This window comes from Macaca nemestrina, chromosome 3 (assembly GCF_043159975.1).
Source record: "Macaca nemestrina isolate mMacNem1 chromosome 3, mMacNem.hap1, whole genome shotgun sequence".
In the NCBI taxonomy this organism is placed as follows: Eukaryota; Metazoa; Chordata; class Mammalia; order Primates; family Cercopithecidae; genus Macaca; species Macaca nemestrina.
In genome coordinates this window covers 138,089,859-138,102,508 of record NC_092127.1, presented here as the reverse complement: position 1 = coordinate 138,102,508, position 12,650 = coordinate 138,089,859, and the positions used below count along the sequence as shown (strand labels likewise).

The 12,650-nt window shown below is 38.8% G+C and overlaps 1 long non-coding RNA gene across 1 annotated transcript; it reads right to left on the bottom strand.

Moving 5' to 3' along the window:
• Window positions 1-7,741: 7,741 nt before the first annotated feature.
• Window positions 7,742-12,328, bottom strand: LOC139362207 (uncharacterized). Its single transcript, XR_011620597.1, has 2 exons — window positions 12,141-12,328; window positions 7,742-8,591 (listed from the first exon to the last, which is right to left on the bottom strand). It is a non-coding gene; the product is annotated as an uncharacterized lncRNA (long non-coding RNA).
• Window positions 12,329-12,650: the final 322 nt, after the last annotated feature.

Here is a 12,650-nt window from a genome sequence, read left to right as displayed (position 1 = left end):
AATGATTGAAGTTAGGTTTCTCACCTTATTTACACATTGCTGTGAACATTCATGCCCATTAATATAGCAATTTCCTTAAGGGATTGACTATAAATGAATCATTAATAATAAGTATTCAAATCTCTTTCCTGGATTTACAGGGGCTGGGGAAGTGGTTAAGGGCTAACCTAGAGTGAAAAAACCCCAACTCTCTTACATTTGGTATACATAAATAAATTCATATATACTGTCTTCCATCTGAGAAGATGCTATGACACCAGCAAACCCCAGACTAGATGGCTATTGCAATATCCAGCATGTTTACTTTGGGCATGGAACAGCTGTTCATAAAGCAATTTACATTCAACAGGTGCACCATGGCTCTAACTAATTGATGTGAAGATACAGTGGAAATAATCTGAAGAGAATGCCATTCTGCTACTCTCTCCTAAACCATCCAAAATTTCTAAAGAAAACGTCAGTTTACAAATTATTTTTTAGATTGTTACATGTTTAATGACTGTTTGCTTGATTGTCTGGAACTAGGACGTGATTTACATCTAGATAACAGTCAAGACTGCATTTTAATTTTTCTTACCACCCATGTAATAGCTGAATGGAGAATGGAGAATAAGCTAGTGCCTTTTCTGTACTTATCTTCCTTCTTGGATTTATGCATTTCATATAAGAAGTTGATTCTTGATATATTGGGGCTTATGAAACTCAGAGTAATTGAAGAGGGATAATATTTTAGTCGAATGGCTGACATATATTTTGGAATTTGCAACAACTGTTCTTGTCTTCTTTTTTAGAAATTCTTGTGCAGTCAAATACTGTTGGTCAAAGCCAAAAAATCTCTTTTTCCAGGTTAAATTTTCCTCTGTGCCCAGGTTCTACTAATTAGTAAATCAAGAAATGGTTATTGATTCTCTTCTATGTCCTGAAGTTACGCTAGAACTCTAGGGTTTGTTGGTCTTTCAATTGTGAAGTATTGAAATCTTATAGTGAAGGTGGTTGGTTGATTTAGAAGGTATTCAAAGAGTGAGATTACATTTGTGAAGCTGTCAAAGTAGGGTTTGGCTAGACCTTAGGTTTTGTGGGTTCAGGTACTTGATTTGTCAGTGATTGGGTCTTTTGGGGATTGCCTCATGCAAACAAAACTAACAAGAGATTGTGTATATCCTCAACTGAACAAGTTGTTTGTGGTTAACACTTCCCAACCTTCTTGTTTTTTTTAACCTTTGACTATAGTGTCTGGAAATCCACAGGTTTTCCCAGCCTCCTTTATAGGTAGAGATAGTCATATAACTCAGTTGTAGTCAATAAGATGAAACGAAGGCCTGCTGAGGGCTTCTGGAAAATAACAACTTTCCTAATAAAAGGGAAAAATTAGGCTGATATTACCTTGTCTATGTATTTCCTGAATGCAGTGTGAGGCTTGGAGCTGTAGCAGCCATCTTCTAAGTATGGGGTAACAAGCACAAGGACAACAAACCAATATGCCGTGGATGGTGGAATAAGGGATACATTGAGCTTGGATCCTTGTTGATGTTTTTAAGCCACTGTACTGGCCTGGACTGCATTTTCCAAATTTAGTGTTATGATAATTAAATGTCTGTTGCTTAAACCTTGCTGGTTGAGTTGTTTCTTGTAGCCAAAAACCATTCTTGACTGATCTGATGTCCAACACCTAACTCCTTCTTTCCTTATGTTTTCTAAGTTAATAATGTTCACTCAGTTTCCCAAGTCAGAATCTTGAGCATCTTTTTTCAATTCCTTCCTCTCATTCACACTGCCTCTTTAAATACAGGGACATTTCTTGCTCATCCTTTTATTTCCAATCCCAAGTATAATCCCTGGTACTCAGAAGACACTCAAAACATGTTTGTTGAACTAAATTAAATTAGAGTGACTAGATATTTAATGTCATAGATTAGCACATGGGTACCATGTAAAGTGAAGAGGATAACATATTTTATTTAGGCCTTGGTAAGTTCTGAATAAATTCCCTGTCTCTTTGTCAGAGAATGTCTTTCTACTGACTAAAAATCTTTTCTTCCTCGGATTCTATGTTTCTTTCACACAGACTTTGTCAGATGAGCATTGTTATATTTTTCTTTTTAGACCATTGTTTTAAGTTTTTCTATGTTGAAATTCCTCTTTCATGACATTTTTGCCCCTTAAGTCAATATTATTGATTAGGCTACAATCAGTATTGCTCTTCCTACTTTTATCCTGGCATTCTGCATCTTTATAATGGCTTCTGGTAATGTCTGTTCCTCTTCTCTTAAATTGGTTGATTGTATTAGTCTTATTCTCAGAATCTTAAGTAGCTTCTATCTTTCCGTGTACATGGCCAGGATATGATGACAAGCCAAGGAGTTCACTATTCTGTGGTGAAATAAAGAGAATACCAGATTTTAAGTGGATAAACCCCCCCCAGAACTTGTGTAGCAACTCTCTTGCCTCCTATGGGTATGATTTTATTCATTCCAATTACTCCAGTCAGTTATTTTTCCTTACACATACAATGGGAAGTAGAATTATACCTATCCTGTCTACCTCACAGAACTGTTGTAAAAATCAAGAGCCCTGCTTGACTGGGCTTTTGCTATTTGTCTATTCTGGGGTGCAGTGGATACTACTTGAACAACGTACATTGAGCAGCATTATTATGGAATGAAAGAAGATCAATTCCCAAAGGAAGAAATGTTGGATAAACAATAAATACATGTCCAAAAGAGTAAGCTTCTAGAATCCAGGCATGCTGTGCTATCTCTCATGCTGGAGGAAAGTTGCCAGTTTACTTTTATTTATGTGATGCAAAAGTTAGTGGAAGAAGGGAGGGGAGGTTAAATTATTTTCAGAGATATAAAATTCCTTGGTAAAGCTGTAAGTTCCGTTTAGCTTTTCCCAGGAGGGCCAGACTTAACTTCCAACCTCAGAATCAAAGAGTGCTCTAAGCCTGACCTCAGATAGAAAAATCAGAACTGAAATGGGACCTTTGTTGTCTTAGTTAACTCAGTCCACTGTAACAAAATACTATTAAACAGCAGAAATTTATTTCTTGCAGTCTAAGCTAAGAAGTCCAAGATTAGTGTCCCAGCAGATTGGGTGCCTAGTGAAGGTTGGTTCACAGATGGCTATTTTCTTCTTGTTTCCTGATGTGTGGGGGATACAGAAAGAGAGATGGAGCAAGCTCTTTTGTGTCTTTTCTTGCAAGGGTACTAATCCCATAATAAGAGCTCTACCTTAATGACATAATCACCTCCCAAAGGCCCCATCTTCAAACACTATCACACTGGGGATTAGGGTTGCAACATTCGGGGCTATACAAACATTAAGTATATAGCATTTGTTCAACATTCTCATGCCACAATAAACAAACTGAGATTCCAAAAAGGGAAATGAGGGGAATTCCTGAAGGAAGAAATGTTGGACAAACAATAAATACATGTCCAAAAGAGTTAGCTTCTAGAATCCAGGCATGCTGTACTATTTCTCATGCTGTAGGAAAGTTGCCAGTTTACTTTTATTTATATGCTACAAAAGTTAGTGGAAGAAGTGGGGGAGGTTTAATTATTTTCAGAGATATAAAAACCCTTGGTAAAGCTTTAAATCCCATTTAGCTTTTGCATGCAATCACAGAGCTAATCAGTGTAAGATGGGGACCTAGAGCCTAGGTCCCTTGGCTGCTGTGCTGAGCGATCCAGCCCTATCACAATCAGTTGCAATGTATTTCCAATTAATTCATTGTTAATAAGAGTTTAGGAACCAAGATTTTTGAATGATTTACTTTTTTGTTTTAACAAAATGAGAGCAAATTCAAGGTTATCCCTACATTCATGTTAATATCCTGTACTTATATTTCATTATTTCTGGAAGGAAAAAAAAGGTGGTGAGGATTACATTCAACCTTGGATAGGTCCACGGGAGTATTTTGCATGTACGACCATCAGCTCTGTCTCAACAGGAAAAGTCTAAATACTACAATGTCAGCCCATAGGATATTCAAGAGAGCCTCTGAGAACCTTTCCTTATGTAATATTTTTTCCTCTAAAGGAAAGAAAGTGACTTCTTTTCCCTGGACACAATGTTGGATTGAGAAAGACTCTATGCCTCTGAACACCACTCAAGAGACATCAGCTACCTTTTTGTCTCCCTTTATCCATCTGGAGTCTCAGATCTCACTGAATACTTCTGTTACAAACTCCAGTAATATCTTTATTTATTTCATAAATATTTAGAGAGCCTGTATGTGTCAGACATTAAAAGGTATAGATGACCAAATAAAGGGATGTTTTACTAACGTTTTATCCTGCTATATTTAGGTTCCAAAAGTGAGTAAAAATACTTTTTATTAAAAAAATTAGAACAGTAGACTCTAGTGTGCTATTTTCATGATTAGCCTTCTTTGGCAAGCCATGCTGTAGAACACATTAAAGCACTTAGTGGAATGGAATACGTTTAAGTGGGTAGTCAATAAATATTGATGATGATGACGATAGCATTCGCAGTGAAAAGTATGAAGTAACCACGGCACCTTGCAATTTGTGGTAAACAATGGCAATTAGATAGCAACTTCTGTTGTTGTTGTCTTCCAGGCAAGTGCCTGAAAACATTAATTAACTGGAGAGATTGCTACAAAGTTTCTTGGTAACAGGCAGCCTTTAATCAGCCAAGCAGTGGAAATCAGTATTAGCTGGATGTTTAGAATAAAGCGTTAATTGTATGAATTACAGTGTTTCATGGTAATTATAAGTCACCAAAGAGGAATCCCTTGGGAGAGAAATATCTGTGGAGGCTATCATGGAGAGGTCAACGTGGTAATGAGGACTGGCCAGGGTCAGTGTGGACTCTAGCGTTTGCTTCAGTCACCATTAAATAGTATCTGTGCTGAATCATGATGGCATTGGATCTCAGTGGTCCCATGGTGTTTTTTTTTGTTGTTGTTGTCAGGTACTCTGAGGGCATGGGTAATTGATAACAGGACTTTGAGTCAAGTACAAAGGAAGAATAGCTGCTCTAATAATGTTGCCCAGGAACTTGAATCTGTTGCCAAACCTGGGGATCGTTGTGTTCCCATCTCACATAATTATTTGTTGAAAGGATAGATGAATTCTTGCTTTCCAGATTACTAGGGTAATGGGATCCTTGGCCAGCCTAATAGGCTCAGATTTTATACATAAATCTATAAAATCTTATATAATGTGTCCTGACAGAATTTTTACTAAGCCCATTTTCTTTATTTCTAAATTAGTTTGCACAGGGAGATACTCTAAATCATATGTCAAGCAGAACAAGATCACTTGATATGAATCTGTCCTTCCAAGTCTTGGGCAAGAACCCACCCAGATTTGGGTTTTTGGAGTATTTATTTCAGATTAGGACTTGAATAAAGATGTGAAACATTATCAATTTGTTGTTGTTACTTGCCACATCAACCTTCTGAGGGAGAAGGAAATGATAAACTTTGTTGGGGGTAGGGCTGGATCTAGGTTGAAGTCTGTGTTGGCATAGAGTCAACTCACTGGGTTGAGAAGATGATGTAAGTGGGTCCAGGATTCTACCAGCGGAGAAGGGAAGAATGACCAGATACAAATTATATCACAGTAACTTTTTTCCCCTAGAAAAAAATATTATTTTATAGCTATGTCATGCTTTACAATAGCTTAGGTGCCCAGACCTAACTCAAATGGCTCCAACAGCTGCCTGGAGAAGGCAGCTAATCTTCACAACCTTTCAAAGGGGCAGCTTTTTACTCCTTTTCACAGATGATAATAGACAAGGCACTTTACAACAGCTTTGCATGAATGATGATCTCATTGAATCCTCAAAACAAACCTGTTAGGTAGATTGTATTACTATCTCCATTTTACACATGAGAAAACTGAGGCTTAGAGATGCATGTAAATTGCCTAAAGATTCACAGGCACCCCAAGCAGTCCTCCCTGAGAACCCATGTTATCATGCTGAGCCTATGTTGACCAGATGAAGGAATGAGGATCAGAGAGGTTCAGCAAATTACTCAGTATCATACAGTAAGTAGCAGAGTTAGGATCAAACTTAGGTCAACGATTTCTATAATGTCATGGTGTTACACCTTTTCTCATCCCTATAAACTTGAAGAATAACATTTATCAACGGCATATCACGGTGGTGTATTTATCATTTGAAACAGCCCCCTAAGTGAGTCAGATAGACATAATTTCCATTTATATTCTCTAGAAAGTAGAAACTTAGGCAAAACTTATGTGCCAATGCTTTCTTGGGAGGTGCAATTGTAGGATAACAAGAGTAAGGAAAGAAGTGGCATGGGGTGTAGAGGGAGGCTAAGTAGATATAAGGTGACCACACCTTCATGAGAAAGCAACCAGGTGCTCAGTCATGTAGTATGCCTCCAGCCAAGCCATAAAAAACCCACAGCACCTCAGAGAAAGGAAGTAAGAAGAATTTTTCTGACAGCTTTTTCTTGTTTTCTGTCTCTTAACATTTGCCCCATAGGGTGCTGGCTCCCTTACAGTTCTGGTTTTGTTATCTGGCCTCTGTGGGCAGCTTCTGGAGAAGCTAGAGCTTCTGTGGACCTGCATGGGTTGAGGTGGGCACCTGAGCTGCTGTTGCTCCTGCCAGAATCTGGCCTTCACCCAGGGCAAGGCTAAGACAGCTACCAAGGGTAGAAGATGAAGTGGCTGCGGGCCTAGGAGGCCAACAAAGCTAAAATGATCTGTAAGATGCATAAGCTGTGTCTGATACACTGCACAGACTGTCCTCTGACACCTGGCTCTCATGCCGCCATAGTGGGGCCTTCAATTTTGTAAGACCAAGATGCCCCTATTTTTATCTTTGACATGGGAGGTACAAATCACTTGGTCATGGAATCCACATAAGTTGCAATCTTCTAAAGACACTTAAAGAGGGTTAATGAACTAAGCCACAATTCCTACTGCTGTAGTTGATCCCAATAATACAACTGATATTCTCATTTTAGATTTCTTTCTCCCCAGGAAAGCACATTTGCTGGTCTTGTTTGCTAACCTGGTAGAAATTCCAGTTTCATCATCGGTAAGTGGTCTGAGTCCTTAGTGGCTTTGTCTGTGGTCTATAATAGTTATTGTAACTGTTTATTAACAGTTATTACCAAACAATGTAAGATTAAGGGATACCCTGCGATTCCTCTGGGTTTGAGATATAACCCTTTCTATTCTATTGTGGAGTAGACATCTCAACTCTTCATGGTAATCAGAATTGATTACCTGAGCAAGAAGTAACATTTTCTTTGCCTGCTTGTTCATAGGTATGAATCCAAAGTGGCCACATGGTAATGGTTATTGTTTTCAATTCAGTGGAATCTTTATTGTGTCACTTGGTTGAAGTGTTCTTCACCTCTTCCCATCCCCCATTCCAAATAAGGACTAGGGACTCTGTCTTGGCAGAGCTTAACTTTTCAGGACAAGAAAGATAAATTCTGCTAGGAAGAGTAAGGGTGAGAGGAGTTACATCCACTTTCACCCATTGGTTCCTAAATTCATGTAGTTTAGCTATTGGAGACACAGTACCATATATGGGCCTTTGATTCAGGGCATATGCAGTTGACCCTTGAATAACAGGCTTTTGAGCTGCTTGGGTCCCCTTATTGTGGATTTTCTTCCACCTCTGCCACCTCTGAGATAGCAAGACCAACCCCCTCCTCTTCTTCCTCCTCTTCAGCCTACTCAATGTGAAGATGATGAAGATGAAGACCTTTATAATGATCCACTCTCACTTAATGAATAGTAAATATATTTTCTCTTCTTTATGATTTTCTTAGTAAAGTTTTCATTTCCCTAGCTTATTTTATTGTACCAATAGAGCATATAATACATATAACATAAAAACATGTGTTAATTGACTGCTTATGTTATTGGTAAGGCTTATGTTATTGGTCAACAGCAGGTTATCAATAGTTAAGTTTTTGGGAAGTCAAAAGTTATACACAAATTTTCAACTGTGTGGGAGTCGGTGCTATTAACCCCTACATTGTTCAAGGATCAGCTATATTATATCCTGGAGAACAGTGCCCCAACCCTATAAAATGTTATTCCCAAGCAGACTCTTCAACTGAGTCTTCAGTAAGCTCCTCCATTGTTCTGTCAGGCTGGCTGTTTCTGGTAATGGGGTAGAGAGTAGGACCAGCAAATCCTGTGGTCATGGGCCCATTGTTGTACCTCCTTAAGATGAGAGGTTTGAGAAAATATAATGCAGAGTGTCATGTTGAGATTAGGCATCCTATAAACTCCCAGTTGCTGGAGCTGGCAGAGGCAATGAAGGCAGGGAAGGTGATATGAAGTAGATATGGATTCTGATAACGATGAGCTTCTGTCCTCTTAAGGTGGAGATGTCCAATGATGAATGGTGTCATATCGAAGGCTATGTGTTGGTCTCTGCATTGAGGGGTTGAGCACTCAGCAGTGGCAGTTACTGGCTTAGACTTGGTGGAAGGGAACCTATGTTGTTGGGCCCATGTAGACCAGCCATCTCTGCTGTCATAGCTGCTTGGTTCAAGGGTCTCTTCAGAGGTTGGCTGACTTCCATAAAATGTATGATTCCATCCATCTGATGTTTGAGTTCCTCCTCTGCAGTAGATAATTTCTGGTAAGCATTCATGTGAGATACAAACATCCACATTTTGTGCCCACTCCCATAAATCCATCCATAGACTTCACCACCGTTCATAGTAACTGATCTTTCAGACTTATTGCCTTCAGCACTCTGAAAATTCAGCCACGGCATTTGTTGATGTCTAAGTGCCTGTTTAATCCATATCTCAGGCTAACTCTCTAACCAAGTTTACTGCTTGGAAATCTCGCCACTGGAGAATTTCTTCTCATCAGTGTTTTCTGGGGCATCTCTGAGTGGGGCTGTATTGTGGTGGTGGTACATTTCTAGCTAGCACCAACATAACTGTGAACTGGGCCTAAGTCTTTTCTTCTTCTGATGTTTGTTTATAGAAAACTCTTCATGAAGTCATAGGTATGGATGGAAGAAAATGCACCAGTCCAATAGCAGTAGGAGCCTGGGTATCCTATGCATTTGAGTAATTCACATCTTCTGGACCTGCCTAAACCTAGTCCCCAAGTACCGCAGCTTTGTGACTTACTGATTCACCCAGCTCATCAAGCCTACCTCCAGTTGTTTTGTCATGTGGTGTTCCATGTGGGTGCCCAGTACCCCATCTAGTAGCATGTCAAGAGCTATTTTTCAAAATGAGAGTAGTTCTCTGACAGAGGTCATGGTCTTGGTCCAGAGCCATAGGAATCTGCACTGCAGTGTTTAGGGATGCAACCCTGCTACCCCTCATCCGTTTTTAGATTATCTTAATTGTGTTTATAACTGGCTTGCTCCTCTGAACATAATGCCATTATTGCATATGACATCACTATAAATTATTGGAAAGGTCCAAGGCCCTTTATTTGTGACCATTTAGAGAGTACTGGCATTTTATTTTAGAGGCATTTTGTCAAGCCCATCAAATAAATTAACATATACATTTCATTTGAAGGAAACAACATGTTTGCATCCCAATACAGACAGAAAAGGGGAATGAGGACTGAGAAAGAAAAAGAGGAAGACCATTTTGCAGTTTATCAAGATGTAATAACACCCCTTATAATGCTCTTAATCTGAGAAGGCTGGGGTGAGAAAATGCATTAGAGGAAAAGTATTAGCTTAGCAGACACAGATGAGGTACAGGCAGATCTTTACTATAGGCTAAAGTCAGTGGTCGTGCATATTAAGATCCTGTTTGGGCAGGGAACTGTGAATGGTACGCTTACTTTGTTCAGCGCATTCTGCCTCCTTGTGAGTGTGCATGGCATTTCTTTATTAGAGGCTGTGTGATGCCCAGTGCTGCCACCCCCTTCCCATCCACTTCTGGAGCATCTCCCTCCCAGATATACTCTCTTCACCTTGATGTACCTTGCTTCCCACAGAGCCATCTTCTTTCCATGACCCCAACCCTAATCCCCAATGCCCACTCCTTCTTTCTGGCCATTGGTGTCAGTCATTGAACTGCATTTGATTTTCCCCAGGATGAATCTGGAATAAGAAAATATGAATTGAAATGCTGCTCATTGGTCCAGCCTCAGGAGCAAATATCTACACTACAATTATATCTTTTATAATGTCAACCTACTTCCTGGGTGTTTTTATGGACAGGCAGCATAGTATGATGGCTAAATTAATGAGTACTGAAAGCAGATTGCCTGGTTCCAAATCCCAGTTCTACTGCTTAGAGTGTGACCTGGCATAAGCCTTTAAAGTCTCTGTTTCTCAGTTTTCTTATGTATAAAATCAAGAAAATGTTTTATATATGTTTATATAAGTTATTCTCTAACATCTATATTATATTGTGGGATTTTGTGAAAATTAATAACCTGATGTCTATAAACTACTTATAAGAGTGCCTGACATACCCCACATGACTTATAGATGTTTAGTATTCTTCCTTCTTCTCATTATTATGCTAAAAGTCAATATGTTTTCTCTTTTTCCAGTTGCATTTCAAAAAAGATACTGTTTTGCTATCTTACATGGTTTGAAGCCAGGCTTCAGAAAGCAAGGGAATATAAACCATGCCCAAAATTGGAGGTGGAGGGGAGAAAACAAATCTAATTAATAGAAAAAGCACTGGCAAGCTCATATGTAAAGTAGTAGGAGAGGCAAGAACACTTTGTTAGGCCTGGAATGTGAAGACATCTTAATTTTCCTAAGAGCGCTAACGAAGCTGGATAGCCAAGAGTGGACAAATAAATGATTTATTCTGGTAAGCTTGATCATGACTACATTAAACATTTGAATACTTAATGATTTACACATTTGGAGAAAGGAAGGCTGGGAGGTCTTAGAATACTGTTAGATTCTACTCCAATTTTTTTATCATTATTTGTTATTTTCATTTTTCAGTGAGGGAAAAAGTTAAGTTACTCTTTTATTTTTGAAGATAATGTGGTTGGTATATTGCAATATTTTTACATTACGAAGATGTTCATAACAAGTTAATAAACACTGAGAGATAAAATTTTCTTTCACTTTATGCACTTAAAACAAAATTAGAGTTTTATTTAAAGAGGAATTAAAATTAAAGAATAAGCTCAGCATGTTGCTATAGATGGAGTGAGGACTGAGAATCAATCAGCTGAATTTCATGAGTCCATGGTGCTGAAGATGGTTCGTTATTACATGCATTCAGATGTCCTCCCATAGACAAATACGTGCTAAGAGCAAAAGAACTTATTTATTTTTAAAAGGCTTCTGTCCAAATGAAGTTTTGAATTTCTGAAGGAAGGAAAAAGCAAAGCCGTTTCATAGAGTATTGACATTTAGTAAGTACTTAAATGTTTGTTTGATATTTCCATTAGGTTAAGATATATTAACTCATTATAGATCATGCATATAAATGATTGCAATTATTCTTTCTTGTATACATGTCCCTTTGCAAAGGGGCTCTGTAGGTCCTTTCTTCAGGAAGTGGAATCTATCTCCCCACTCTTTGAATATGAGCTGGTCTTGCAATTTGTTTGACTAATGAAATATAGTGGAAGTAATACTGCTCCAGTTTCAAGCCTAGACCATATGAAGCCTTCCTTAGTTCAGTCCCTTTTAGGACCCCCTAGCCACCATGAAAAGCCAGTTGGCTTCTGTTCAAATAAAGTTTTGAATTTCAAAAGGAAGGAAAAAGCAAAGCCATTTCATAGAGTGTTGACATTTAGTAAGTACTTAAATGTTTGTTTGATATTTCAATTAGGTTAAGATATATTAACTTGATGTAGATCATGCATAATGTAAAACATGGCTTCACAATGTAAAAAGATGGCTTTTTGTGGGGGGTAGGGGGTTCCAAAGGGACTGAAGTAGGAAGGGAATCAGAGGCTCACTAAATACCACATGGTTCAGCCACCCTGGTGACAGGTAGTTATCTGCCAGATATGTGATGGGGATCATCCTGGCCAGGGCTACACAGAGAAGCAGAGCTGCCTAAATCTACTTGCAGCTGCAAAAGCAAGTCTAGCCAATGTCAGAAGAACCATCCAGTTGAGCCCAGGCCAAACTGCCAAACTGCAGAATAAGTAAATGGAAGTTGGTATCTGCCTTGGAAGAAGAGCTAACATTTTCTGAGTGCTTACCATGTGACTCTATTCAAAGTGTTTTGCAGTTATTGACTCACTTAATCCTGATAATGACCCCGCGATAGGGTTGCAGGTGAAGAAATTAGCCCCTGCTCAATGAGATAAAGACCGAGGTAGACACAGCCAAATTTCTTTGCAGACTTTCTCAGCTGAGATTTCTCTAGAGTCAGCCTGGCAAATTTGTCCTGTAAACAAACAGATAGCAAGTATTTTAGGTTTTGGAGTCCGTATAATCTGTATCACAACTATTCAAACTTGCCTTTGCAGTGTGAAAGTAATCATACATAATATGTAAGCAAATGAGCCCAGGGTTCCAATAAAACAGGTGGTGGGCTGGGTTGAGCCTGTAGATTTGCTCTTCTCACCCCACTGTAGAAATGAAGCACTAATGACATAAGACACCTATCCGAAGAACCCGCTCCCGATGTTTAACGTGGGTTCTTTTCTATTTCCTAAGTGTCTCGGCTGGATTGAGAAATAAAGGGAAAGAGCATGAGAGAGAAATTT